The sequence below is a fragment of the Electrona antarctica genome, assembly GCF_951216825.1.
Source record: "Electrona antarctica genome assembly, chromosome: 1".
Taxonomy (NCBI): domain Eukaryota; kingdom Metazoa; phylum Chordata; class Actinopteri; order Myctophiformes; family Myctophidae; genus Electrona; species Electrona antarctica.
The window spans coordinates 39,232,479-39,256,989 of record NC_136806.1 but is presented as its reverse complement, the minus strand read 5'-3'; the positions used below and the strand labels follow the sequence as shown (position 1 = coordinate 39,256,989).

At 46.0% G+C, this 24,511-nt stretch overlaps 2 protein-coding genes across 2 annotated transcripts in view; both read right to left on the bottom strand.

The window, feature by feature from the left end:
* tenm1 (teneurin transmembrane protein 1) overlaps window positions 1-10,626 on the bottom strand; it is a 425,652-nt gene extending 415,026 nt beyond the window's left edge. Inside the window, exon 1 of the mRNA XM_079512339.1 lies at window positions 10,382-10,626. The gene's annotated coding sequence lies outside the window, so the exon portion shown is untranslated. The remainder of the gene's footprint in view (window positions 1-10,381) is intronic.
* A 470-nt stretch (window positions 10,627-11,096) lies between these two features.
* LOC306929830 (rho guanine nucleotide exchange factor 9) overlaps window positions 11,097-24,511 on the bottom strand; it is a 214,906-nt gene continuing 201,491 nt past the window's right edge. The window contains exon 15 of the mRNA XM_079510562.1: window positions 11,097-11,313. The gene's annotated coding sequence lies outside the window, so the exon portion shown is untranslated. The remainder of the gene's footprint in view (window positions 11,314-24,511) is intronic.

Below are 24,511 nucleotides of genomic sequence, written 5' to 3'. Positions count from 1 at the left end.
AAACGCCCCTCATTGCATTTCAAACACCGGCGACTCCCAACCCTCTTTCTCCAGGGCTCCCACACGCACGCACCCACGCACGCACGCACGCACGCACGCACGGACGCACGGACGCACGGACGCACGCACGCACGCACGCATCCAGATTTGTATTAATATGCTTGTGGGGACATCAACATTTTAGGACGGACTTTTTAGAAATGACATCCGTTTTGTTTGCCATTTTTTTTACTGGAGCTGACTGGTTCTGACATTCCATTATGTTGATACTTCCCCACCCATCATTCCTCTTCAATGTCTCCCTTTTGACTGATACCTGTCCACACAGTTATTAGTATTGTTCTCAACAGGCCCGAAAATTAAGACCCGGCCCTACCTGGGCCATCAAACCCTGTACACTCAAGATACTGCCCCTGCTGCCACCCTTAGATCTCCATATATGGAGCTGACCTGTTCTGACATTCCATATGTTGATCTGACATCATCAAACCCTGTATGCTCAAGACACGCTCCATATATGGCCAGTACAGAATTCATTCCAAATGTTGATCTGACTGCACCCATGCCAAAGCGCCAGCTCTCGCCCAGCAGTCTGCCGCCACCCAGGCAGATGAGTGCACGCAACCTCGCCCTTTAGGGCCCTCGGGTGTCTTACTTGTTTAGAGCATTTCTATCACAAATCGAATGGCAGCCAAGTCTATGGACTTGTAATGTTTGTCCAGGGCAGCATTTAAACAAACATTGACGACGTGAGACGTCATGTGGCCAATATAAACATCTTGTGACTGATTTTGTTTTATACAATAACAGACTGCATTCATGTCTCATAATGTGTATAGTGGCAGTGATTCTGCAATGAATGTGGCAGCCACAGTGGGCGCCCCACACTTCACACAAGTGTGATTTTTAAGTTACACTTAATTAATTGCACGCTGGTGTCACTCCGATCAAGCTCAGAGTGTCTTGTGATGCTTGTAATGTAGATGAACAATTTTCAGTGTGCAACAATAAGTAGGCCTATATAAATAAACACTAACCCCAAACCTAACCTCTAAATGTTCAACCTAATCCCAACCTGAATCTTTTCCTAATTGTAAACCTATAACTCCCCAAGTGTATATCATTTTTAATCATGAATAAACTACTATTTACACACACACACACACATGCACACGAAACAAAGACACACGCACGCACGCACACACACACAGCTGTCAGTTGCCCAAACGTTGGATCTCCTGTGGCCCCCTTCCTGAACCAACTCCTCCGCAAAACCACCGAGTTGTTCTGAAAATAATATTTTATGCATGCCACGATGGCCCACACACAGGCACTGCTCTGCGAGAGATATCCCGGCATCGCTTGCCAACATCCATGCACGTTTGTGCAGGTGTGTGTGTGTGTGTGTGTGTGTGTGTGTGTGTGTGTGTGTGTGTGTGTGTGTGTCGCGCGCAGGCCAGCATGTGAGGGTGGATAGCGTTTTCTGTGGTTCTGTCTGTGCTACGATGAGGTAGACTCAACCATCTGCTCCTCATTTTCTCAGTATATTAATGTGGGAACATCTGAGCGTAGTAGGTTAATTCATTGGCAGTGTCGCAGGGATCAGCGCGCGCTACCAAAACACTCGCCGCTGCGAAACTTTGGGCTGCGGAAACTTCGGGCCCGCGGAAAGGCCACAACTGCGCTTTCGGAACAGGTGTCCTGTTCTTGGGAGAATGAATCACGGAGACAGAATTAGATAAGGATCTGCCCACATGCATAGGTATTTGTCTGAGCGTGAGAGGACACCGCAGCACAACGCATTTGCATCTGTTTGAAGTGACATTATTAATTCATGCCGATGAGGTGGGTTTGCGCATATAGCGAGACATGGGTGGGATGTGATCAACGGGAGAAGAGGAAACTGAGAAGGGAGCAGAGGGGCTGTTTGGTGGATATTGTCTTTCTGCTACATGTGAGGACAGGACACTGTTGTCCCAATAACTGTATAGTGTGTCAGAGGAGGCCCATGTTGACTGAGCCCATGCGGTGGGCTATAGTGAGCGTGGGCCTATCTTATTTAATCAGCATGTGCTGGGCTTAGGGCTGCAACCGTTCATCGATTGGCATTCTACTGCCCACCCAATTCTGCACATTTGCCATTGCATATTCTCTCTTGCTATCTTGTTTTCTAATTTCTTATTATTTTATTTCATACAGCTGCTTGTATCTGTATGATAAACACTACAGTAAAGTGTAGACAGGGGGTCCTCAGAGTTACTACAGGGGTCCACCAAATCTTTGTGTGAGTTTTATTTATTTACATTAACCCTAGCATCCCCATTCTGGGGGGAACATTCACCGAACATGGCCGATCTACAAGCGCACACCGTGGTGTGGAAGTAAAAAGAGAAGACTATAAGCCCAGAGCCAGGGGTCAAGTATTGAGGCTTTAACATTTTGAGGGCTTTAAATTAATATATCCAATATACCGAGGCTGCCAGGATTGTTTAATTACCTTTGGAGCATACGCCAAAGTATTTGCGCCTTTGATCCATGAAAATCCCCCTGAAAATAGTTCCATGGCTTGTTGTCGAACCGAAAAATATGCCACCGTCGCGATCCGGAACAACAACAGGCAGTGAGAGCTGCTGTAGTCCAGTTGAAACTACTGTTCACTTGCATTCAACTCATTTTCCCAGAAGCCCTTGCAGCCCAGAGCACGGGTCGATTTCTAGTTTCGTCATCATAAGGCGCCTCGTCACCAGGTCCGCGACAAATCCGCGATTTCTTTTTAATTATTAAAAAACAGCAAATTAATCACATAAAACAAATAGCAGAAACATGGATTAAATAGCGTGGAAAGCGGGTTATGCAGTAGAACTGTTAAGCGTTAAATGTCTGACATGAACATTAATCCTACGTAATAATAGAAAAGATATTGTGTCAAATGACCATGCACAGATAGACACGACGTGGTGGTTTGAAAACCATGCTCCCGTGAAAACAATGTACACTGTTTGGAAATGTGCTCTTTGGACCTCTGCAGCATTACAGCTGAGTGGACTCTGGTTAACTATCTCATGCTGGGCTGGATAAAGTGCTGCTGCGGTAGAGAGAAATGTCCTCACACTGTAGCTCTGATGTTTTGGCTGGACCCGCTGCAGGTGCCAGGTGGTCAAATGATGGGAAATTAAGGCAAAAATCGAGGAACATAGGCATGCATGCGTCGCGCATGTGCCCTTTTTGTGGGCTTTGATCATCAACTCCCTCTGCTATGTGCACGCCACTGCAAATTACCCAACACGGATGATAGTGCTGTCAAATCTGTGATTACAGAGGAGAATGAGTCCCTTTACCTGGAGAAAGTGGAGAGACTGACTCACTGGTGTCGGGATGACAGCCTCAGTCCTCCTCATGAATACCAACGGAACAAAACGGTTCACAGTGGACTTCAGGATAAAGGGCAAGTAAAACTACGCCCCCTTAACATCAGTGGGACCACGGTGGAAAGGGTGACCCGTTTATAATATCTATAGGTGTCCACTTGACCGAAGCCCTGTCATGGTCAAATCAGGAGGTGCCCTCCCTGTCCTCCAGGACATCTATACCAAGCGGTGCAGGTCAAAGAACAAACCAATAATGGAGGACAGTATAGCCACGCGGCACATGGGCTGTTCCATCTGCTCAAGTCCGGTTAAAGATAAAAGCAATAAGCCACAAGAGGTCTCAGGATACCGTGGATTTTACAATGGGTGAGAGGTGTGGTGAGACATGAGCGCAGACACGAGTGTTGGAGACACGAGTGTCTCCAACACTCTCACCCATTACGGTAAGCTGCGGGGCCTCGCGTGATTGTTACAAAATATAGCAATGAATATTCACCTCAAAACTATTCTCTCTCTCTCTCTCTCTCACACTCACACTCACACTCACACTCACACACTCACACACTCACACACACACACACACACACACACACACACACACACACACACACACACACACACACACACACACACACCTTAAGGCCTGACCACACCAAAGGGTCGCCATGCAACTCCTTGGCACAAGTGCTTTAGTGGTTGATCATTTATAGTTAGTTTAGTCCTGTTTGTCTTGTTTTTTGCTCACTATTCGTAGGGCTATAACTTTTTTAAATTGTGTGTGATGAATAAAGGTTGGTTGGTTGATTGATCGAGTATTTCTATGAAATCTATGATTATAATTAAAAAGTATAATCTGCAACACAATTTCATACAACATGGGGGTCCTTGTTCATCTCTCTCTCTCATCTAAGGCCTAACAAACCCAGCTGTGTAAACTCCTTTTGATTCTCGATTGTGTTGTCCCAATAACTGTATTGTGTGTGGGAGGCCCATATTGACGGAGCCCAGGGGAACAGCGGTGGGCTACAGTGAGTGTGGGCCTATCTTATTTAATCAGCATGTGTTGGGCTAAATGAAGGCCTATTACCGCTGACCACCCATCGACTGGCGCTCAGCGTCTCAAACAGTCCATGTGGCAAAAGGTTAAACACTGATAACGAGCCGAGCGAAGAAAAAAAACAGACACCAATTACTAGAGATATACATGTCAAATTTAAATGTGAACTGCAGGGGAGGATTAGGCCTATACAGCATGTACATCATGTACACACAGTGTCATGGAACCAAATGTTTATACTATGTGATACTGCTATTTCTTCTTCTATGCTCACATATGACAATTCTTAAAAAAAATAGGGATACCAGGTTGAAAGTGGTTAACAACAGGTGTGTTTTGGGCTTGTGTGCAATGTGCATGTATGCACGCTCAGCATTTGCATGCATCCCATTTTGTACTGTATGCATTTATAATTATGGTTAGAGATAGAGAGTGTGAGTGTGCGTGCGTGTGTGCGTGCGTGTGCAACGCTGGCACACTCTTCCCCTCGGAGCGGATGACAAATCCACCTGTGGTATATTATCAGCAGCAGCACAAACAGAGGCTGGCAGAGGCCCAGCAGCTGGAGAGAGAAGGAGGGGGGAGGGGGGGTGGGGGTCCTTATTTTGTTGCGTACGTCTGTGTTTTTTTCAGAATCAGGGGGAAAGAGGCACAAAGAAGGGCATTGCCAAGTAGGCCAGCGCCTCTTTGGGGAAGTGCTAATTACAGGAGGGTATACGCTGAAGATGAAACACAGTGCTGCTCCTGCTGGTCAGGAGGGTGTTGTCCTTGGTGCGACCTGGAGGCTCAGTGGGGGGTGAAGCGCGGAACGCGCTCTGGCAACACTCCTGAGTTCAAAGCTGGCCCACGGTGACCAGCGAGCTCTCTCCGAGGCCCCGGAACTCCCTGAAGAGCTTTAAAATATTATTTTTAGGGTGCCGTCCATGGCCCTGACGTGCAGACATAAAACAGATTACGAATGGTGTTGTTTGTGTAGATCTAAACTCGGTGACCTACACTGCACAGAAGGACAGACAGCAGTCATTGTTTTTTTTCTTTTGTGGTTTCATCATCATGTCTTTAATTACTTTAATTGTGAGTTGACAGAATGACTGTTTGGTGAAAGTGCATGTTGTCCTCACCAACGCATGTCATATTGGATGTGAAGTTAAAACTATAGTTGTTTATAAGAAGAAGAAGCAAAAACAACAACAGTGTAGCAAATACGAAGGAGGTACTATAGAGGGAGGACATGAAACTGACAGAAGTAAAAAGTAAGAAAGAACAACTAGTGTGCCCGGAAAAAGTGAAGCAGATAATGTTTAATATGCAAGTTAATATTCATGACTTCTGGTTGTCTGACAGCCAGAAACATCTCGAGACTGTTGATATCTTATTTTGCTGGTGTTTCATCGCAACTCCCCTGACTCCCCTAACCTGCAAATTGCTGTGAGCCAGAAAGCAGAGAGTACGTGGGTCGGGTGCATAGATGGGAACAGGTAAACAAACACAAGAACTTATCAATCCACAAAATGATAATTGGAAGGAAACATTGCAACACTTGAAGAAAAGGCTGGGGAAAAACAACCTGTAAATCAGGGACTGATAGTCTAGTCTAGTCTCTATAGGAGCCTTGACACTGCAACATTATTTCATTACCAAATATTATCTTAATCTGAATGATCTCAATCAAACTTTAGCACTTATATGTGCATTTAAGAGTCAGGAGTGATGCAAATGGAATGCATGCCCCACCCGGTTATGTAATACCCCTTGTACACAGGGTGTAACCAAGCCTTCATTTGGGGTTGGAACTAGAGTGCCTCTTTCTACTTTTAATAATGTCACAGCCAAGGAATGACCATTTCCCCATCGAAAATAACTACAGTCACCGTCTTAAACCAAAGGATAGCCTCTGCAGTCTGCACCGTGTTTTACATTCCAAAAATGCTCTCTAATGGAGTTTGACTGTTACATGACATGCAGCAAGACCACACCATGCCCCATGGGAACGGCACGCAATGTCTGCACTGCAGCCAGGCATGTGTTCTTGTGCATGTGCATGTGCATGTGCGTGTGAATGTGTGCGTGCGTGCGTGCGTGCGTGCGTGCGTGCGTGCGTGCGTGCGTGCGTGCGTGCGTGCGTGCGTGCGTGCGTGCGTGCGTGCGTATAGTCATCAGCTGTCTCAAAAGAGAAGGAGACCAAAGTGTCTTTAGATGTGAGACGGGCAATACGTTCGCAACGTGTGAACTGCTTTTCCGTTAGCACCTTCACACACACACACTCTGTCGCACTAATGAGAGCACACAGCCTCAGGCAATGAGTCACACACACACACACATACTGTACACAACCGCGTGTGTGCATGCACACGTGTACTTGCACACACAAGCATACATCAATAGACATTGCCCACATAGACATACATGTGCGCGCGCACACACACACGCACGCACGCACGCACACACACATAAATCAATACAGACATTACCCTCATTGACAAATAAACATATATACACGTCACACACACACACACACACACACACACACACACACACACACACACACACACACACACACACACACACACACACACACACACACACACACACACACACACACACACACACACACACACACACAGTTGAGATTCTGATACTATTTTATTTTCGGCCGCGGTTGAGGCTGCTCTGTGAGTTAATGAAGACAGTGACATTATTAAAGCCAAGTGTCAGTGTGTCATGTTTCTTGTTAAATCACTGCGCGTCGACCTTGCCTCAGGGTTGGGGCCATTAACACCTGATTCCTTCGCTAGCTATCTCAGTCTCCGACACACTCGAGTGAAAAACGCAAGAAAGAAAAAGGAAAAAGAGAAAGAAACAAACTGTGGCTCTACTGAGTTAAGGAGTGTGAGAGACCATGACGGTGGCGTTTGTTGAAGTTGAGGCTTTCGATGCTGCATGTATACTTAAGTACATGTACTCAAGTACTGTACATAAGTAACACCTTGAGTTACTTTTACTTCACTGGCGTAGTTCCAATTTCCTATACTTTTACTGCTAGTAACTCCACTACATCTCGGATCCAAATATTGTACTTTTACTCCACTACATGTATTTGAAAACTGTACTTATGTTGCAGATTTTAAAGGGCCACTTCTGCAACCAGATCTAATTTGAATGATGTTTGTGAGATAAGATACACTTTCCTGGGGGTTGTATGTGAGCCCTGTGTCCATGACATCATGGAGTCCATGGACACTTTGAAATACTGAAATATCTAAAAACACAAATGATCCACATACAAACCCCAGGAAAGTGTTTCTATCTTGACTCCCAAACATCATTAAAATAAGATCTGGTTGCAAAACAGGTGAAGTGGCCCTTTAATTATTACTACACAAGCTCACAACGCGTCACGATGCGATGCATTGTGAGCTCATAGATCGGCCATTTTCAAAAGATTCAACATTTTTTAAACTTGAAAAGGTACATAATGAGTACTTCTACTTTTGCTACTTTAAGTACAGTTTGACACCAATACTTCTGTATATTTTGAATTCCGAACTTTTACTTATATAACAGAATATTTCTACATCGCAGAATTGATACTTTCACTTTCAATTAAGGGGGAATACCACTCATTTTCAACATTTTACTATGTAATTAATATACCTTAGCTGTTTTGCGTAGAACTGGAGGTCTGACAAAAACAGTAACATTATGAAGTACATCTCAGTGACATCACAAAGATGTACTTCATAATGTTACTGATTTTTTTCAGACCTGCAGTTCTAGGCAACACAGAATTGGGGGACTATTTCCACACAACTCCTCTAAGGTATATCAATGACATAGTCATGTTGAAAATGAGTATTCCCCTTTAAGTAAAAATTGTGAGTACCTTTTCCACCACTGAGCATCAGACCTGCATGCTCTCTTCTGACTCTGGGTGTGGTGCAAAATCTTGAGTGTAACCCTGTCTGAGAGGGTTCAAATGGACCCAGGTCCATTTGGTTCCATTTGGACCATCTTGGAGTTAAATACACTCTTGAGAGCTGTTCTTACTGTGTTGTAGCACTGTATATGTAGCATTTCACACAAATGGGCGTGCAGTATCCTGCTGAGCATGGATGAAACACTAGACGAGCTCTTTGAAAGAGACCGACTACACAAGCAGGCAGGCAGGTGCGCGCGCGCACACACACACACACACACACACACACACACACACACACACACACACACACACACACACACACACACACACACACACACACACACACACACACACACACACACACACACACACACACACACACACACACACACACACACACACACACGCACACGCGCACAGAGAAAGTCGCAGCCACACCCATCAAAGCACACAGACACAGTATTTCAACAACACGTTTGGAATAAATGTATACATTTTTTGGGTTGCTTTGTTTCACAGCCATTTATGAAAGGACACTTTGAATTTTCAACAGCTCAGAGGAGTAATATTAGGCCTGTGATTGCAAAATAAAGAAATAAATAATACAAGCATTATATATAATGCTTGTATAAGGACCCAACTAACAAACTTAAGAAACAAGGAGAGTGGAAGGACAGCAACAACAAATAGTTCTCCTGGGGTCCCTCTTTCTAATCGATCCAGTGACTTTCCCGTTAGCCAAATGCAGCGGAATTGCAGTTTGTTCACAGCCTGTGAGTCTGTATGTGCAAAACAAGCATTTTAACCAACAGAATCTTAGCATTCCGCACACATACTGTACAGTACAGTATTATAGAGACGTATGGTATATACTGTAAAATACTTGTCAGCATACATTATGAACACGACTTTACAAAGGGGGTTTCTTTTAATGTTTCATGTGGCTGCTCGAGACTAGCATAAATGTGGGTGGCGTATTCGTGTTTTGTCCAATGTGCTGCACAGTGACACATGAATGTGCGCACGCACGTACGCACATTCGGCTACATTTCACATGAGCGCACAATCACAATGATACTTCAAATTATCTAAACAAAGAAATAAAAACCTACAAATTCTGATTTTGTACACAGTAAAATCCTCAGTGTTGCATAGCACTTATCCTACCCCCTTAGATAGCACTTTTTAGACTTAGATAGCATTTGAAACAGACTTATAGCATGTCATGTAGACAGCACAATAATTGCATTGTATGTAGTCATAGCACATCATAGTACATATGTATAGCATAGTATAGTATATATGTATATTTAATATGTATAGTGTCATTATATAGATATGTTCTAGTTACGTTCTTAGCTTACGCATGTTTCTTGATAAATGCATTTTATATATGTGATGTATTCCCATACTTTTGTTCTTGCCTAATGTAAGTCGCTCTGGATTAAGAGCGTCTGCTAAATGCCTAAATTGTAATTGTAAATTGTAAATTGTTAACTCAGAGTTTCAGCGTATGCACGCTTTGGCTCCATGAAGAACACTGAATCGCACTACTTTCCTACACCTCCTCCCAGTCATGCATGCTTCCGTTTGTACACGTGCATGCATGGACACACGCATGCATGCACACTCGTCTCGTGCACACGTCGCACCCCAGCACCCTCTTCCATACATAATATAATCATTAGATGCTGTCAGAAAAGGGTGCAGCTACTGTAGACCAAATGATGTGCAAGCAGAAGAAAAGGCCTGTGGAGCCCACAGAGCATCCCTGCGCCCTAGAGACGGTTTTGTCTGCAGCATATAGAAGACATATCTGCAGGCAGTTGCAACACGCACTGCTGCCTCTCTCTCTCTCTCTCTCTGTCTGGAGCTGGGCTGCAGGCATCAGGAGCTCGTCAACAGCCGCTAGAGCAGCATCAAAACCTGCCGGTTCCCAATGGAGCACTGCTTGTGTTCGACAAAGGTAGAACATATTGCAGCGCCGTACTGCATAAGGGAACTTAAGAGGGGGGTGGATACAATGCTTCCTCTTACCTGAGAGAGAAGGTGTGGGACGGCTGGGCTCCAGTAGGCATGGTGTGCTTCGGTAGGCATCATCATACAGTAGGCTCCGGTAGGCCTCATGCTGTAGGCTCCAGTGGGTGGGCTGCAGTAGGCCTCATGCTGTAGGCTCCAGTGGGTGGGCTGCAGTAGGCCTCATGCTGTAGGCTCCAGTGGGTGGGCTGCAGTAGCCTTGGTGGGCTCCGGTAGGCCTCATGCTGTAGGCTCCAGTGGGTGGGCTGCAGCTTGGTGGGCTCCGGTAGGCCTCATGCTGTAGGCTCCAGTGGGTGGGCTGCAGCTTGGTGGGCTCCGGTAGGCCTCATGCTGTAGGCTCCAGTGGGTGGGCTGCAGTAGCCTTGGTGGGCTGCAGTAGGCCTCATGCTGTAGGCTCCAGTGGGTGGGCTGCAGCTTGGTGGGCTCCGGTAGGCCTCACGCTGTAGGCTCCAGTGGGTGAGCTGCAGTAGCCTTGGTGGGCTCCGGTAGACCTCATGCTAGGCTCCAGTGGGTGGGCTGCAGTAGCCTTGGTGGGCTCCGGTAGGCCTCATGCTAGGCTCCAGTGGGTGAGCTGCAGTAGCCTTGGTGGGCTCCGGTAGGCCTCACGCTGTAGGCTCCAGTGGGTGGGCTGCAGTAGCCTTGGTGGGCTCCGGTAGGCCTCATGCTGTGTCTCCAGTGGGTGGGCTGCAGTAGCCTTGGTGGGCTCCGGTAGGCCTCATGCTGTAGGCTCCAGTGGGTGGGCTGCAGTAGCCTTGGTGGGCTCCGGTAGGCCTCATGCTAGGCTCCAGTGGGTGAGCTGCAGTAGCCTTGGTGGGCTCCGGTAGGCCTCATGCTGTGGCTCCAGTGGGTGGGCTGCAGTAGCCTTGGTGGGCTTCTGTAGACTTGGTACAAGGTGGTCCACGGCGGTCGTCTGGGGTCTGCAGTTATGGACCCTGAACACGGAGGAGGAGAATGCGTAAACACTGCGTTACTCAACAGACCAGAATAATGTGATTGGTGCATAATGAGAGGGGGTGTCACACATCACACTTAGGCTCTGTGATTACAGACATCTCACTGGTTTCCGCTGAAGCTGAACTAATTAATATTCACTAATGTATGCATATTGCATACTTCTATTTTTCTTTTTTTCTTTTAAAGGGATGACTCGCCTCAGGCCAATTAATAATCAAACAAATCAATGAGCAGTGAAACAACAACACGATGGTCGGGAACTATTTACTGTTGTTCAAAGAACCCACCATACTTTTATTTTTAATAAGCATCAATACCACCCAGAGCTATGGTGGTGTACATTTAGCATTCAATAATAAATCTGTGAGAAATTCACAAATTCCTTTTTGTTTCGCCCAAAGGAAATGTACCATTAAAGTGAGAACAAAATGTAAAGAATAGATTTAGCCCATAAATAAGATTTCTTTTTTGCGAAAGTTTAAATAGGGCCATGGAGACGCTTTTAGTTTTTCAGTTCTCACTGTCTCCTTTGAAAGAGCTAACAGGTACAGGTCAATATCCATGCCACACAGTGATTCATTGATCCCCTTACCCAGGGTTTTAAAAAGAGATGAACTTCAACAAGCGATGGAAACGCATTTAAGTTCAAATTCCTCATTGTGTTGGCATCCCTGAATGATTTAAAGCGCATTTCATTTACATTCTGTTCACATTTCAGGCCTTTCACAGCCACTCCCATCTGGAGCCAGAATGAATCCAACAGCAGCATTGCAATCAGAGAATTATTCCAAGCAGCCAATAAAGCTGCTGCAACCCATATGTTTTGTGTGTCCTCACCGGGGTTCGAACCCACGTCTCCTGCTTCAGAAATCAGAAACTCTTTATTTATTTATGTACAACGAAATAGTACTTGTACTTGAGGTAGATCTTAAACTCAGTGCATCCGAGCCGAGCTGGACTCCCCACTTGGCCAGGGGAGATAGTAGGTCTATGAGCTTCAGGCAGTACTACTTATCAACCAGGAGGGGTCCTACATGACACCAGGATCTAAATGTCTCAATGGGAGACCACCTCCAACCACCGCAGATGTACTCGTTTTGTATCAACAATACTCTACCATAAACGGTTAAAGTGATGTTTTATTCATTAAAATGAGTTCTGGGCGGCAGCTTTAAGATAAAAAGCTACAGTACCAAGATAATAATTACAATATCCCCGTGCTCTCGGAGCTCTTCAGCAGAGGAAATGGGGGGGAAAGAAAAATAGGTGAAGAAAATGAGGGGAATTCAGGTGGTGTATTGTTCTCGCACTTTTAGGAAACATGCCCAGCAATTAGTCCACCCAGACGCCTTCCCCAGTGAGCACTGTGTTAATAGTCTTGGGTAGGTTCCAGTGTTCCATTACTAAATAATTGGACAGCATTGTGGGGACATTGCTGATCCCCCGGTCGCTCGCTCTGCCGGGGGAGGAGAGAGAGAGAGAAAGAGACCCATATTGATCCCACATCCCAGCCTCTGATCAATCAGCCCAAATCAGTCCTTAGGGACCAGGCGTGGACAGCAGGTGACAGAGAACCTGTCCATGACTAAATCAGCCTAGAAATTGTGCGCATTGGTTTCACGAACGGCATCATGGATGAGATTCAAGATTCTTTATTGTTACATTCCATTATGCACACGAGTAAAGTTCTTGGATTTTGTCTCCTTGACATTGCAGCAACAAAACAAAAAAAATAAGAAAAACATAATACCTTATACAGTAATAAAAATCACACCCGTGTGAAGTGAGGGGCGCTCTTATCATCATACATCATCTCATTCTCATTCACAATTTGTGTCAACACTTTTGTCTTCAATGTTTGTGTTGACACAAATCCTCAACGCTGAACATAGGAAAGTGCCGGGTGCCTGCGAGAGCGGGGTGTGTTTAAATAATATAAACAATGTGTTTGTTTTCTCGTGCCAATAAAGCTCCTTTGAATTGAATAAGCTATACATTTGGCTTTAATGCTGGCCCCATGCACTCATGTTCAAGTACAAGCAGCAAAGTATTTGGCATTTGCCACAGACTGAGATAACAATATATACAACAAGATAATCATACTAGACCTAACAAATAGTAGGTTTAAGATATGTGTTTGCGTATGCACATTTACATCTGTGCGTGCACACGCACTCGTGTGTGTGTGTGTCTGTGTGTGCATGCGTGCGTGCGTGTGCGTGCGTGCGTGCGTGCGTGTGTGCGGCAAAGAAGCTCAGCTTGAAGCCTAAAAGCCTAATATCTCCCCTGGCCAAGGAGGGATTACTGTTTGGCATAAGCGCTATATGATTGGCTTTAATGCTGGCCCCATGCACGCAGGAATTCCAGGATTTAATCGCGGGGGTGACATCAGGTTGCCTGGTAGAAAAAGAAAATTGCCTGACTGTATACCTGTTCGGGCCTTGAAGCTGCGGTACCACTTGCCAGACTGTATCAAACTGAAACAGTACATGGTTGGGATGGCTGGGATCTTTGATAATTATCCTGCAGGCTTTGCGGACACCATTCCCTGCATTATATCCTGGATGGAGGGAAGCTCACATCCACAGATGCTCCAGTCAGGATGCTCTTGGTGGTGCCTCTGTAGAAGGCCCGTAGGATATTTTCTTGACCCCATGCCGAACTTCGTCAGATGCCTGAGATGAAAGAGGCACTATACTGTGCCTTTTCCCACGACATGGTCGGTGTGATTGTTCCAGGTGATGTGAACGCAGAGGAACTTGAAGCTGGTACTGTAGCAGCGTGTGACCACACAGTCGTGGGCGTGCAAGGGGTAGAGGAGGGGGCTCTTGCATGTTGAGGATTAAAGGGGCAGAGGTATTGGAGCACCTCGAAGCATTTTCTCGGGAGCGAGGGCAAAAGGACACCAGTCACTTAAGCATGTTGCCTCGATTACCTTCCGGCACCGAACAATGGTGGATGACTTCAAGCAGCAGGGGACTACACATAGGTAAAAGGACAGGTTAAATATGCCCATGAACACACCAGCTGTGCCATGCACATTCTGATCACCCAGTCTAGAATGCCATCTGGTTGGTGTTGCTGATGCAATTGAATGACTTGCCCACGTTGTCCCCAGCGATAACCAGAACACAGATCGTGTCAGTGGTGGAGATCGAGGGCTCCCTCCTGCAGAGTTTGGTGTTTAACAGGCGTAAAAACTATTCAGCTAGTCTAAGAGGGAGCCACTGACATTAGCTGCGCAGCTGAGTCTCGCTTTAGAGTTCGATAATGTGTGTAGTCCCTATCACCACCGACTACGTGAGTCATTTTCCACTTAACTGTGTCTCAAACTTCTCACTGTATTCACTGGTTGCTGGGATCGCTCTGCAGAGATCGTAATGGGCTTTTTGTTTCCCTGCTTCGTCTCCAGAAGCATGCAGTGAGGGCAGCTCGAATAGTACTGATGATTCATGCGTTCTGGTTTGGATAAAGCCAGGCTATGGCTGTAAAGGGCAAAGCTACAGTACATGGAATCTCGGGGCCATGCAGAGGACGTCTCGCCCCATGTCTGCCCTCCCTCGCCTGGTGCACATGCAGCGTCCCCTTGCCCTCCCTCGCCTGGTGCACAGCGTCCCCTTGCTCTCCAGGTGACCGTGGTGCAGAGGGGCCATGCTGTGACTTCCTGTAATTGAGTTGAATAAATTATTGCAGTTCCAGTAGCAGTGGCCCAGCCTCCACAGCTTTCTGCCTGGATAGAGCGGCGGACGATTTAATTAATTTTTAATTAGGATGGGAAATTGCAGGCCTATTCCACCGGGACCTTTAAGACATCTGTGCATTAGAGATAACATTCTTAAATACTCTGAGCCTCCCACCAGTGGATCTTTGAAGGTAGTGTCTCTCACATGGTCCAGCGCTACAGGAGTTATCGAGGAGCAGAAATGTCTCGTGACGGCATGTCTGTAGCATTGGGTTTGATGGGGGCGTATGCATAGTTAGTGTGAATGTCAGCGCGCAGAGCGTCAGACTCCAGAAGGTTTGCTGTCACTCAACAGTCATATAGATTCATGAACTGTCAAGCCCGGCTTTAATTAAGTGATCGATTGATCTTTCTGCTCCTCTCTTCCCTCCTGTCACATACACGCACATGCACATAACACTCACACACGCAACCAATCAGTAATCTATGTGGACACACACACACACACACACACACACACACACACACACACACACACACACACACACACACACACACACACACACACACACACACACACACACACACACACACACACACACAGTACGCCAAAACCGGCAAACACGGAGGGTTAAATTAGTACCCTAGCCTGCCAAACATGGCTTCTCCGTGTTCCAGGGTTTACATTCTTTAATCCATGTTTTGATCCGATTGTATTGTTAGCCACCGTTTGTTAGCATATCAACACCAAGTAGGCCAGTGGCGGCGGCCATTTTGAAGATGCGCGCGCATCCACTTCCATTCTAAGCCCTGTATCTCAGAAACGACATTGAGGGTAGAGTTCTCATCGGGCCTGAAAATTAAGGCCCAGCCCTACCCTACATTAACTGGGTCGGCCCGAGGCTCGGCCCGAAAACCCGAAAAAGCCAGAGTAAAATAAAATAAAAAGGGAAAAGAAAAATGCCACTATATGGCCGCGGCGCTTTGCTCCGTGGTTCAAATGTTATTGAGGCGAGTGTGAACGGACTAATCGCCGAAATAAAGGATTTATGTAACTCACGTTAATTGGCTGATAATGTTCCATTTCCAACATTCTAATGGTTTCCAGCGATTTCCAGGGGTGAGTAAACATCTTTGAATCAGCCAGCGATCCTCTGATGTGACGCAGTTAATAATGTCCAATACTGTCCCCGTTAACAAAGAGCAACTTTTTCATCATTTACCGGTGTGCAACAGTCCCGAACAGAGCTATACAATATTATGACAACTGTCAACGTGGTTATAAATTCTACTAGGCTACTGTAGGCCTATATAGTTTACATTAATCATTGCCTCTCAAACCCACATACCACGTGTAATGTGCGTTGCCTAACCAAAAGAACAGACATACAAACAATCAACATGCCGCTCGATTGCGTGTCGACAGCTTGCAGATCTGTTCTTTTGGGCACACAATGAGGCGCGCTGCGCTACGATGGGGAAATTAAATTGCTGTAGCCTACTGTACAGAGATACGATTTGGAAACCAAATAGCTGTAGGCTACAGTGAACTGTAACATTGCTTGGTCATCATGTTACGTGTATGCAGTGAACATTAACATTAGCGCTTTCATAGTTATATATGGAGCATTTACCATGGTGAGTGTTGACGATGATTAGGTAGCCTAATTTAGCTTATTCACCCAGCTGGGTTCAACGAGACAGCAGTGTCTCGTTAAGCCCCAACGTTTCCAAAACGAGCTATTGCGGATGAATCGATGGTCGTATAGAACATTTAAGCATATGGCAAGTTAACTTAAGTTATATACATTGATGCTGAGCACTAAGCAACTCATTTAGTTCGCAAACCAGAGGCCAGACAGCAGTAGCAAGTTCAACAACCACCGTTCTATTCTGTCACTTCTGTGGTGCGCTGGTGCTGCCTCCTCCTCCACCATGCAGTCCGGTCACATAGTATAGTAGCCTAAACTGTAAAAGTTAATCGCCAACATTCACCAGCTCAGCCCTCTTCATAAATACATTACACAAACAATATAATTGTTATTTTTATTATAATAAAATAAAATAAAATAAAATAAAAAATACAAATAAAATAATAATAAAAAAGAAAATCACAGAAAAATCACAGAGCCCGAGGCTCTGCCCGGCCCGACTAATTATCGTGCATTTTGGGTCCGACCCTACCCGAAAATGTCGGGTACGGTCGGGTTCGGGCAGAGATTGAGAACTCTAATTGAGGGGCCGTTTCTGGCCCAGACAAGCGTTTTCAACGACCTGTAGCAGGCGCTGTTATACTTGCGGTCGGGTTTTTCCACCACCGACCGAGCGAACAACCACCGGTCAAGACACCACACGCAGCAGTTTGTCACTGTAACATGCGATTACGGATATTTGGCTCTTCAAAGTAAGTGTTATGCGCGATAAAACCTTGGTAATAAGCTATTAATTAATGGTGGCGCTATTAATTAAGTGTTTTAACAAGAAATTCTTGAACACAAACAAGAGTGGATGCGCAAACTTGGAAAACTCTACAACAAGTGCTTCAGGATACAGATTACGGGTACAGGAAGCATCGCCTTCTCCATATGGTCGACTGCCAATTATTGTGCACACAGTCACACACACACTTAATAAGATGGACATGCCGCAGGCGCACGCGCGCGCGCACGCACGCACGCACGCACGCACGCACGCACGCACGCACGCACGCACGCACGCACGCGCACACACACACACACACACACACACACACACACACACACACACACACACACACACACACACACACACACACACACACACACACACACACACACACACACACACACACACACACACACACACACACACACACACACACACACACACACCTCAACCTGATGAATATGTACTGCTGTCCTATTTTGCTTCCCGCCATGCAATTCTTCACACACTTAGGCTTTGGCCCCAAGCGTGATGTATGGCGGTCCCCAGTCTGTAAGCACATGGCGGGGAGATGCTCTACACCCTGTTGGAGGATGCTTTACAGCCCTGGCAAGCAGCATGTTGTCACAATGTGCTCAATATCACCACGCATCAAAATTTACAACACGCTTCCAGCACTTTCCATTCATTCTCCTTTATTGCCATGGCGACAGACATTGATCCTGGCAAATAATGCCTTTTATTATTGAATATTACCCTACGCGCTCCATAACAGAATTTATTTCCTGTCCAGTGTGTCAGCACTAGAGGCATATGAAGGGATATCATAGCAGATATAAAAAAGGAGGAGAGCGTTGAGGCCCGGGGCAGGATCAGATGCTATCAAGCGACAAGCGTTCTGTCTGTGTGCAAGATGCTATCAAGGTCTGTTGTGTCTGAGCAGCATGCTTGACCTTCTGTTTGGTGACAGGTCTGCTCAGAAAACGGCCAGAGATTCATGCGGCCTTGTTTTGTACAACAGCGCTGAACTCAAGAAAGAGGTCACTGGCATTTATTTATTATTATTTTGTAGAAACGCGACAAAATGTTAATGAAAAACTAAATTATGTTTTAAACTGAAACAAATCAGGAATGAATCTGCAATTAGAGGATGCGGAAGCCGAGAGGGCACAATGCACAATTTTCCTGGCAGTCTCTCGTCGATCTTCTGCTGAGCGGCACTGATACATTTTGTTGCGTTAATAGATGTGTTTTTGGAGGAAGTGTTTTCCTGGAAGAGCCAGTGGCAGGCAGCGGAAAGGAAGTGCCCAATTAGGCTGCTGTCCAGGAGACTGTAGTGTGTACACGTGTGTGTGTGCGTGTGTGTGTGCGTGTGTGCATGCGTGCGTGTGTTCTTTGTGTGTGTGCGTGCGTGCGTGCGTGCGTGCGTGCGTGCGTGCGTGCGTGCGTGCGTGCGTGCGTGCGTGCGTGCGTGCGTGCGTGCGTGCGTGCGTGCGTGCGTGCGTGCAACACCCCGTCCCTGGCATTTAATCTGAGCCTGTCACATCCACTTTGCCTGCCCCTTAGCCCCTGAACGTGTGAACGCGTGGCGGGAGGGCTTGAGTACACCTGAATGCATTTTCTGTTTGCGAATCGGTCTGACATGCAGCTCGCATGACATGCAGCCATCAGCTGCACGCTCTTCTGGGCCACTCCACACTTTGCCTGCGACGTGATAGATGTAGTGTCACGGTACGGCAGAGGTAGGGTGATGAATGTGTGTCTGTGCCGTGCATATGCATGTGCGGCGCGCGCGCACACACGTGTTTGGAGACCCGAAGACGGGTGCATCAGTTATAATTGGACAAACAACAACAGTGTCTCAGAAGCAATAATCATTATTTCGCAGATATATACACGGTTGCAGACGGAGTACACTGACAGACTGCAGATTTAACCGTACAGTTCCATTTCTTATACTTTCACAGTTAACAGCCGATAAGACGAGTATAGCGGAAATAGTCGCTATCTACAGTAGTCCGGCAGCCGGGGGTGTGGAGTGAGAAATGTTTTTTTTTAATTGAGTGTTTTTTGTGCAAAAATAATGCTTGGAATGGATTCAGAATAATGAAAACACCCTAGTTTGACACGTCACATGCTACATAAAGCATAATGAAATGGTATGGTCACATATATCCCCCTATAAAGAAAATTGCTCAATGCCAACAGCCGGTCAGCAAGTGATTTCATGAATGAATGTATATAGACAATATTTTAGGCAAATTAAAAAACTATATACCAAATGTCCCACTTTAAACTATAGAAGCCTGTTGGCTGCCAGACTACAGTATAGCTGCTGTCAAATGCATGTCACCCTGGGGATGTCACACATGCCTTGGTCAGGCTTGTCACCTGGCCACTGACCACTTTAACACCTGTAGGTGTGTCCCGCGGCAAGTGCTGTTAAGCTCATCAGCCATTTACCCTCCAAGGTGGACGCGCTCTCTGCGGTCTTTAATAGGTGATAATCACACAGTAGGACAAAGCAGGACAAGCCGACAGGGTTTTAATGGACCCCTATGGATGTCTCTCTCTCTCTCAATCTCCACCCCCCCCCCCCATTCCCGCCCTCCTCTCTCTCTCTCTCAATCTCCCCCCCCCCCCCCCCCCCCCCATTCCCCCCCTCCCCCCTCTCTCTCTCTCTCTCTCTCTCTCTCTCTCTCTCTCTCTCTCTCTCTCTCTCTCTCTTGTCCATCGCCAAAGCCTCCCCCCTGTTGCTACACTGCCACTGGAGTGACCTTCTCCACCAAGACGGGGGAAATGTCATCTCAATTAGGCCAATCACATGCTCCGTCTATGTCACTGCTGGCCAAAGGCACACGCTGAAGGGTTTTGACAGCTGGATGCTAAGAGATGAAATTGCTCCATTAGAGACAGTTTTGCATTTGGAATCTAAATGAACTGGAGGTTGACGGTTGACGCTCAAGTCCCTGGTTAATAAAATGCTCTGGAGTCCAGTCTACAATGTGTTCAACATTCAGCCCTTTGATATACTCCCACTGGCTGCACACTCTACTCTCAAGGATATTCAGGAAAGGGGGAAATTATGAATGCAATGACATTCTCACGCCTTAGTGAGAAAGGAGGAAAGTACCTGCACTGTATTGTTGCCAAAAAAACACAACAGTAATTGCCATCCTTCGACGACCCAGGTGACAGGGATGTTACATTTATATTCATGAGTATACTGATTGAACTTTTCCAAACTAAAATAGCTTGTACTCTACACGACGGTTACTTCAATTCCTACTTTCTGACACCATATCTACAACATTATCCTTGACAAGACATTAATTTTGAATCATTCAGCGGCTCATCTTTGTAGGACAAATTTTAGCTTTAATCATAGAGGTGATCATGTGTGCCACGCTGATCAGAGGTATAATATACTTGTTAAACTGGCTCGTTAATCAACTGATTTGTTTTTAACAAGATGAACCCTAAAGCATCCCTATTCTGGATCAAACATTCAGGGAAAATACCTACCAAGTTCACATGGGTGTCACAATGCCATGCATTTTGAGCTTGCAGATTAGCCATTTTTGGCAGCATGTTGGTGTGGTGGGGAAAGGAGAGCAGACCAAGTATAGAGCTCTGGGGGATCCCGGTCAACAAGTTAAGGGATAATGTATGGCTGAGTAGTCATTGTTTATAGATAAATCACCGACAGGCTGATTAACCACCAACGCGGCAGCTGAGGTGGTTAATTAGCCTGAAGATGATTTATATATAAACAATGACTACTCAGCCATACATTATCCCGCTTATTACATGGTTACTTATAATAAATTGACCCAAAACACAACAAAACAACTCTAATTTGTAATAATGTAAATTAAAATATAGTTTAAGTGATTAATATTTTTAAGCTCATGCAACCTATAAGTTGGTGGCACACTCTATTTTGCATAGGCCTATCTCTAATGTTGTATAGGCTATTATTTTGTTAAGATGCAAGAGCACCTGGCCTGCCCTGTTCTGCCCTGCTCTTAAAATGTTGATTTGCATTTTGCACATGAAGCGCGGCATGCAGGCAGCTGGAATTCTTCTTTATTTAACACAATGCATTGGCTTAGATGCACAATTGCACAGTGCTACTTTGAAATGCCAAAGGCTCACAGTGTGTACTGCACAGCCTCTGAGCGCTGACAGAATATGGAATCCATCTTAATGTTTTTGAATACCAAATTACTTGCTCTAGCACATTTGTCTTTAAACAATTATGTTCTTTTGTTTAAATAATTATTAATACCATAAAAAAATATACTAAAGCGTTGCATCTGTCTCCTTGATATTTTTAGTGTTGCTTGAAATATGACCAATGTGTTTTGATGGTAGCTCCATTTCCCGGGATAGAAAATGTCTCACTTTTCAGGGGAAATATTAAACCCTATAGTGCGCGCACGCACGCACGCACGCACACGCACGCGCACACGCACACACACACACACACACACACACACACAGGCTGCATGTCCATTGATTTTGATGGTCATCATCAAAATCAATTGCTCTGAAATGGGTTCTTGTGGGGTGTTGTGTTTGTGCCATGGCATGGCATGTGACTGTGCAGGCCAATGTGCATGCAGGTGTGCAGGTGGTACATGAATAAGGTAATCTGAACATGAGAGGTTGGGCTCCTGCAGCACAACACTGATTTCTCCTCTGTGGCTCCTTGAGGTGTGTGAAACACTTTGACCGATGGAACAGCAGAATGATGGGAATCAACAGGCAGGCTGATTGTCCAATGTCACAGTGCTTCAAGATGATTTTTATGGACAAGCACAGGGAAGCATAGTTCAATACAAGGTCTCCTAAAAGGATTTATCCAAGCAAGCCTATGGCTTGTTTCCATTGTGGGGTCCTTTCACGCGCTCAATTCATCTAAACATCCAAAGCTCTTTGATCCGGGGTGACATGCATGTCCCACCCAGCAGAGGTGTCTTTGTATATAAGGAACACTATAGGATGCTGGGATTCTGGGTCTGTTGACCACTCTGGTCATAAATGTCCACATGGGGGACCCTGACTGTCCTTTATTTTACCTTCTGCAGGACAGTGTTCCAGAGGAATGCCAACAACCCACCGCCTACGGCAGATGGTGGTAGCCAGGGCATGAAGACACACTGTGGGCCTGAATTACCTACGTCCGTGGCCCACCGCTGCTCCGAGATCCCCTGCTGTTTGGCCTGAGGCTGCAAAGCACACAGTAGCATGGCCTGCTGCGAGGAGGCACAGCACTGAGGTCTTGGTGCTAGAGAGGCTTTGTACGGGCATGGAAAGACTTACGCACTCATGGTTTTACATGGCTCGCTTGGCTGAGTTTAGGCAGCGGCAGTACCTTGAAGCAATGAGAAGTAAGCATGCAACAAGCAAGCATCACACAGCACACCACCCTGCGGGTGTCATACGCACAAACCTGCGTGTACACACACACACACACACACACACACACACACACACACACACACACACACACACACACACACACACACACACACACACACACACACACACACACACACACACACACACACACACACACACACACACACACACACACACACACACACACACACACAAAAGCTCACAACTTAGTTCAGATCAGAGCTTTACACTCACATGCACTCAAGCCCATTAAACAACCGAAAACCGTGACCTTCGTTTCACACGGAATATGAAATAAGCCGGGCCATTATTTCCTTAATGCAGAGCACTGAGCAGCCCTTTAAGCACTTCAGTCCCTGCCTTAACATTTAACTGTTCTTTATTGCCTGCTGACTAGGCTCAAGACAGCAAGGTCAATTACAGAGGGTCCCATCATGAGGCGCTTCTACCCAGCTCATCATTTTACACAAAGTGTTCGGAAGTTACCATAACAAACGTTGTAAACGCCACGGCCAGCCCAGACCAGACCAGACCAGCCCAGACCAGCCCAGACCAGACCAGACCAGCCCAGACCAGACCAGACCAGGGGATTAGAGACAAATTCCCTTTGTTTTGACACACTACTGTTTGCAGATTTAGTCTGAGCTGGGGAATTGAAAAAGGAAGTCGCTTTATAAACCATGTAAGCTCCGTGCCGTATTAAAATATTCAACACAAACGGGTCAGCACGTGAAAGATGCTGCCTTAGACATTATTTAAGGCTTTTGGGAAAAGAAACAGCGCTCTCGCCCCTCAGGCTGCGTTTCAGTTTGAGTGTTGCACAACTGAAGGTATGTCTGGAATTTGCATAACAATGTAAGTCAGCGCCAGCAGAAGAGAGATCGTAAACAGCAAACACCCATGAAATTATTTGTGTGAGCCCCGCCTTAATGACATTGTGTATATGTGTAACATTACAACACAGCATTATTTATACCTACCCACCAGCACCAATACAAAGCCCACCCCACCTCTCTCCCCCTCTGAAATTCCAGAACTCTCAAAACCTTTGATCTATCTTGTAAATGCACGCGTTACCACACACGATTACACACACACACCCACACTACTTGCACATACACACAGATACAAACACGCACAAAGCTCATAAATTTCAAACAGTGCACTACCTGCAGTAATCACAGTGACCAAGCGTGAAATGCCCCCCACCCCCACCCCCCCAACAAGAGACCCTTAATGAAAGGGCACACGTAGGGAAAGCGCTCCACTGTAATTGTTCCATGCCTAATTTAGTACAACAACGTACAAGGCTTTGGGCTGTTGTATCCCATTGATTTATGTTATTGCAGGCCTATTGACTTTCATAACCGTATTCATTGAGCTATTCACCCTTAATGTTTACTACACAGCGTATGGCCTATTACATCATGCACAAACAAATTAAACACATGCAGTGCCCGGCTACAAAGGAAGCGCTTGTGACGCTTGCGGGACGACAATGTGTCGACGTGGAAAAGTTTGTACCACGGAGAGATGGATTTGCAGCGAGAGGCCACACGACAGCTGCTGCAGTGTGATACATTAGAAATGGAAGTATGTTGGAGCAATCTGTCATCTATTGTCCTCTGACAGCTTCAGTCAGG